Source organism: Diadema setosum, chromosome 4 (assembly GCF_964275005.1).
Source record: "Diadema setosum chromosome 4, eeDiaSeto1, whole genome shotgun sequence".
NCBI lineage: Eukaryota > Metazoa > Echinodermata > Echinoidea > Diadematoida > Diadematidae > Diadema > Diadema setosum.
In genome coordinates this window covers 1541786-1548957 of record NC_092688.1, presented here as the reverse complement: position 1 = coordinate 1548957, position 7172 = coordinate 1541786, and positions in this window count along the sequence as shown.

Below are 7172 nucleotides of genomic sequence, written 5' to 3'. Positions count from 1 at the left end.
GATATGTATGTGTTCCCTGTGTTTCTTTTCTTTCAAGTGAACAACATACACTCAACCTTGCTTAAGTTGACCTCGCATAAGTTGAATAATCGCCTAAAGTCAGAGGTCTTTTCAAGTCCTCTTCTTTTTATATTCTATTGATTTTAATCCCTCATAAATTGAATTTGTCTTAGTCAAAGCTACCCGATACTGTATTTCTTCAGTCCAAATACACACTAGATTCAACTTAGGCAAGGTTGACTGTACATTGTACATACAGTATGTACCAAGTTACAATGAAGTTGAGTTTAGTGATTTTACAGAATATATCTGTACAAGGAAAAACACTGCACATACAGTGTAATGTGGAAAGTATGTGCAGTGTTTTTCCTTGTACAGATATATTCTGTAAAATCACTATACTCAACTTCATTGTAACTTGGTAGCTTCTTGGAAATCATCCAGCAAGTGCTCATTCAATTTGTAGCATTCTTTTTCTTCCAAACCCCTTGGAGCTGGAGATGGCACTTTGTACTGTACTTCAATATCAGTATGTTAAATGTTTGGTATCTTGAACATTTACATGTATTACACACTCCCAAGAACCAAGGAATTCACTTTGTAATACATGCACCAGTACTAGGTGTTACAAAAAACATTTCCCACTTTTGATCCTTAATATTTCAAAAACTATATATCTGATAACACTGACATTGATATGAGCAATAGCTGAATAGTGTACAATTTTGTTGAAGGCAATTTCAAAATGACAGCATAATTCAGTTTCATTATATTAAACATAAATTTTTCAGTTGGGTTTCAGATTTTGCTCTACATTGTATTTTCAACTCTCTGTACAAAACTTTAACTTTGCCCAGGAGTCCATTGGTGTGTATGGGAGTGTGTAGTTGACACCCAGACAATGGTCCTGGACAATGACCAAGATCAGAATGCTCATTATTTATTCATGAGAAATTCTACTATCACAGCTAGTCTTTATTCATTCTGAAATGTGGTGTATGCAAGCACTTGGAAACATGTGCTTACTTTTTTTATGTGCATGCATTTCACCCTTTGCTAGGAATTCAGACTAGCAGTGCCCAGACAATCCATCATAAATAATTAATAAAGCATACATGTGCCTTGGAGCGGAGCTCTGAACAGGTGGTATCCAGGTCCATTGTTCATGGTCATTGTGTACACACTCACATACACATTAGTTCCTGTGTAAAGTTCAGATTTTGTACAGAGGGTAAAACTTTGACCAAAATCTGGAACCTAACTTTGAAATTAATCATGGATTTCATGAAACTGATCTAAGTTTTCATATACAAATCAACTCCAACTAAATTGTACACTATTCAGCTACACTGTACATGTATTACTCATATCGATGACATTTTTTTTTTCTGATACATGTACAGTGTATATAGTTTTTGAGCTATCGAGCATCAAAAGTGGGAAATGTTTTTAGTATTAACACCTAGTACAACATTTTGATATACACGTGTATACAGTATCAAGATGTGACAATCATTAAAGGACAAGTCCACCTTCATATACATGTGGATTGAGTGCATACAGCAATATTAGTAGAACACATCAGTGAGAGTTTGAGGAAAATTGGACAATCTTTTGAAAAGTTATGAATTTTTGAAGTGTCTGCTCAGTCACTGCTGGATGAGAAGACTACTACAGCTGATGATGTCACATGCGTACAACAGTATGAGGAAAATAATAAAGAGAATTTCACAAAATGTTACTTTTTGAAAAAAGTGAACATTTCCTTGACTTGTCACTGACGTATGTTAAGGGTAATATCATTCCCCCTGCCTTCTGAAAGAGGGAAGTCAAGCATTCTCTTATTATGCGAGAAAAGTGAAAACATGTTGCTGCCGTCTTGCTGAGCAATCTGAAGATTCATTTTGAACATTTTCATAATGTTGACCATATTTTGCTTATTTAGTTAATGATAAAGCATGTAAAACAAAAGTCAATCCCGTCCAGAAATTTGTGCAAAAGTGTAAATCAGAGCTGTATCACGTGAAAATGTTTAAAACTGTACCATCCTGGAAAGCTGGTTTTATCACTTTTCCGCTTAATTTCCACAAATGAAACTAATATGGAATAATCTTCAAGTATAATTCTTCATTGATAGATATATCAGATTAGTGCCCGGGCATGCCCAGTCGAGTAATTTCATCTTTATTTCAGCGTTTTTTGCTCAATTTCTATTTGCGCATCCTCGTGTCTGTACCACCTATCTTTTAGAAGAAGGGATAGCGAAAAGTACATAATTACCATCACAAAGACATATCTTCCTTTGAAAGTGGCTGGTGATTATGCAATGAGACACGAGTCGATTGTCTTCGTATCTGTTTGGCACATGCTTCAAATATTTTTGAGCGGCGGCTTCAAACATCTAGCAAAGGAAACAAGACGATTGTGACCTCATTCTCTAGAACCTCCTTGCTATAACTGCAAAAATAAAATCTTGTCACTAAACTGGTAACTTTGTACATGTAAATGTACAATGTATGTGCATTTTGAGAAGTGGAAGGAATTCAGCATGAGACAGAAAATAGCACATGTACAGTACTTGTAAACAGTTTTTGCCAATTTGAGACAGAAACATGTACATGTACTTAGTTTTAAAATATGATGCTCTTTCAAGAATCTGGTCATAAATTTCTCCTTATTATTCTGCAGTGAATAAAAAATAATGCTATGTGACCAAAGGCCTTGATGAAAGAAATTTTCATTCACGGTAGGAAATATGAGTGAAGTAGCAATGAATAATATCAAGCAGCCAACACAGAAATAGCATGTTTTTGGAATCTGGCAAGTCATAAAAAGGTCCACAAATTGATTCTTTATACCAAATCTATTTGTGGTAACAGTTCTGGGCTATTTCTGGGCTATTTAGCGAGCTTGAATTCCCGGGGGGGGGGGGGGGGCATTATGGTCCCCCCTTCAGATCTCGGCCATTGATCGCGCGATCGCCGCAAAATTTCGCATGAACATAAAGCTGGATGTAATCTACAAGACTGTTGGGAATCCCATTTGCATGCCTTAAATAAAGAGTTGTATAAATACAGTGGTATGTTGAAGAGAGGTTCATTTTAGAAACTCCCATAAAGTATTGAAAGTGGAAGGTAACATTTAGTACATTTTTATTGACCGTTAGATTTTGAATTGAATTTTTTCGGGGCTCACTGTAAATTCCAGTACATTACTAGGCTACCTTTGCAGACCCATGCACTACATGTGTGTCCATCATGTATATTTTGTGAAGAAAGTTCATCAAAACTTACAAACATTTCTATATACATTCTTGCCACACACTCTATATGTTATTACATCAGCTCTTATACTTTTAGATTTGTGTTTATAGATAAAAAAATACAGAAGACTGCTACAAAAAGGCTTAAATGTGGCTGACACACAGAACTACTGAGTAGTTGAGTTTTGTGCATTATTCAAATTGTAGATAACTGTTGACTTCCAAATTTCTCAGCAGTGGCCTAAACAAGTCCCCTGATGTTCATATTTAATGTTTTGCTGCATTTTGGGAGGTCTGTAAAAGGTATCCCCTACCTTTAAGTTAAATTTCAAAAAAATTAAATTTTCTATTTTAAATCAATTAATTATGCAAATATATGCAAACAAACTCATTTTCGTCTGTAATTGGCTTATAAAAGCTTATGGAATGCTGATTTTTGGTGTAAATATTCCTAGTGACATTCGGAACATTTGTGTGTAAAAAAAAATTTCAGTATCAAAATTAATTTCTTATGTTTTTTACTGTTTTATCAATTCTTTATGTATTTCCTTGTTTTTTCGAACTTTTGTTTTTGTTGTTTTTTCAGCAGAATTTGTCACACACATTTTTTGAAGCATAATTATACTAAAATAAATTGATTTCAGCCATTAAAATTGAAAATATGAATCTTTATATGAATTAATTGAAAAAACACAATTTGTATTGACTTTGTACACAAAATCACGTTTTTGAGCAATTTTGGGGTTGACGAAAGTTTTTTGAAGGGGCGTGGCTTCGGAACGGTATGCCTGGGCGCGACAAATTTGGTCTCAAAAGTTGCGCGAGACTTGAAATTAAAAAGTCAGCGAACGGCGCGGTCAAAAAATTTTGCATGCTGGAATGGTCGCGGAATTCATTGAAGGGGGGCCATTATGGCCCCCCCCCAGGTAAGTTAGGGTTAAAGGCATAATTTACCATTTGCAGATGAAAGCATTAGTGCTGTACAATAGTTCTAAAGTGTGAGTTAGGGATAGAAACAACCACTGTCAAAATGTGAATCCGTATAATCGATGTTAAGTGTTGTTAAATACACAAAATGTGAACAATAGTTATAATAAACAATTTTCCAGACTAAACCGTATACAGTTACGGTTTATTGAGAAAAACCCTGATATCTCCTTATATCTTAGGTTTTATTGCAAATATTTCATATGGTAGGATGTTTTATGATACAACAGACCTACACATATGCATCAAATATGAAATCTTGAAAATTTTTGAAATCACTGCTCCCAAAGGTAAACTGGACCTTTAATAGGTGAAATGTGCTCATGGTAATTCTCACTGGATTTCCCTGCACATGTACATGTATCACACAGTGGAAACTTGATACAAAAAGATCTGATATCACAAAATACCTCTGATGTAACAAACTAATTTCTCCAGTCCCAATAATTTCCTTTGTTTTGTATCATTTATTGACTATTGATACATAAGAAAGTATCTGATATAAAGAACAAATTGTCTTGGTCCCAAGTACAATGTACACTGTATCTTGTTATACTGAGTTTCCACTGTACCATGAAAATCCAAAGTTATGAGTGGGACTCTTAAATTCCATCCTAGCCATATGCAAATACAATTTGACACTTGCATTACTTCATGTACAAATGTACAACCAACTTCACTCGCACTGGACAGACATGAATGCATGGTACACAATACATTGTACATACAACAATAAAGTATGATGGTGTACAGAGACTATTCTTTTTTTTTTTTTTTAAATGAATGTACAATGTATTTTGTATAAATATAGCTTATTTCAAACTGATGCTTCAACAGAAAGCAAAGTATGACATACTGTTTGTTCCATGATGCTAAAATTGAGGTTTAAACAACACTGCCTGTATACACTGTATGCACAAATGAAGCACGGCCCTGTTTTATGAAGCTGTTCATAACGTTATGCACGACTTTACCAACGACTGGAATATGAAGTACAAGGACCAATATGTGTGCCCATTTTTTTTTCCCTTACATTGTAACAAAGTACAAATGTACGACTGTATGTCCACATTTCATCTACATTGGGGCAAAAATGCACTTTCCACTGAAAAGTGTGTTGACATCTAAGAGTAATCATTATCATCTGCAAACTTCAACTTCAGCTATTGAAATTAACAATGATTAGGAAACCCACTTGGCTTGCCATATTTAAGTTGTTTGTAAAGTCGTGCGTATCTTCACAAACAGCTTTATGAAACGGGGCCCAGAGAGCTCAATAAACTAATGCATCTTGATGAAGGGGGTGTCAGAGGAGCTACTGAGTCCCAGTGTGAGGATCAATGCATTCAGTGAAACACAACAGCTCTTCTACAAGAAACCATTCGTGCCAAGTCAAACTAAGGGGGTGGTGACTACTTGATACAGCTGTATATAGCCAATAATGGTATACAACATCATGGAGGCGCTTCAGAGTGGACTTCTTTCATCGTGCCTGCAGCATTATATGGGTGGTACATGTACAAATTCCTTTGCTCTTTCGATTTGCTCAAAATTTTCACTGACCTATTGCTTTTGTTACAAAGCAACTGCCACTGTTTCTTCAATTCCTTTACTTATTGTATTGGATTTATTGCAGCTTCCTCTCCCCCATACAAAACTCTCAGTCCTGACATATTGTGTGATCCCTTACAAAGTGTAATATTCCAGCCCACATATTGAATAAAAATCATTTCTTGATGGTGGATCATTTGTAATATTCTCACCTTGACAGAACAATTTCTTGTACACACTGGGCACATTAATGAGAATGATACTTTTAGTGCCACCATTAAAAAATATCAAATCTTCTCTGTCTATAGAAACTCCTGCTATAAGGAAGTCCTCGAGACCAACATTTTTCTTTCAGTATACTGTGCATTGAAATTTTGTTCAAGCAAGGATATACATAGATAAGAATTTTGGGACCTGAATACTTACATTGTTTCATTGATACAGTGTACTTTATACTTTATTTTCGTCTCACAAGAGTGCAATGTACGGTGTTTGAAATTGAGAAAGTAATGTTATGCGACATTTCTAGGAGTGCCTTTTCAGACAATAACAACCTCCAAGAACAGCATTTTCAAACTTTTCATTGGAGACATTCTGTATTTCCCCCACAATCGCCAATAGTCGTAACTATTAGGTGATGCCTTCAGGGAGCCCACACACAAGGTTTACCTGATTTTGGCACTTGCCAAGTTTTGTTTATTGAATGTGGCACTCTATTGTGAAAGACACAGTACAAATGGTCAAAATTACTGATGTTCCCTTCCACAGATCTCACTCACAACACCATAATAATCACTACACATAGTTAAGAACTACAATGTAAAAATATCTCAGTTTATGATGTCCACATATTCATGGGCATTTCTCCTAAATATGAGCTCCTCATTAAACCTGTTCACATTTTTTGCACACTTTTTCCAGAATTTTCCAAAATCCATTGTAAATGTCATATACATGAAATGCAGCTGTATAAAGCCAGTCTTAGTTGTTTTATGGTTACTGAGAACTGTTCTTTTATATATGGAAGTTTAAATTTGAGTGTCAGTAAGTCAAAGTATGGAAGAGTCATACCAATTTTTGAGTGAGGAATATACTGAAATGTCTGACACAAACATGTACACTGTACAGTATTAGCAATATTCCATCACAAGATGGAAACAGCTGAATCTGCACCCAAACTCCCTTGAATTTCTTGAAAGCTATATTTACCCAAAGCACACACTGTGGACAATCTATTTAAGTGAGTATTCTTCCCAAATACCCAACAAAAAGAGAGTAAACTCCTTCAGCCAGCATTCCTTCTATAACCACTTGCCCCATTGTTGCTCATCACTTTGATCTTCATCAATCATAACTAACCACATCTTGGTAA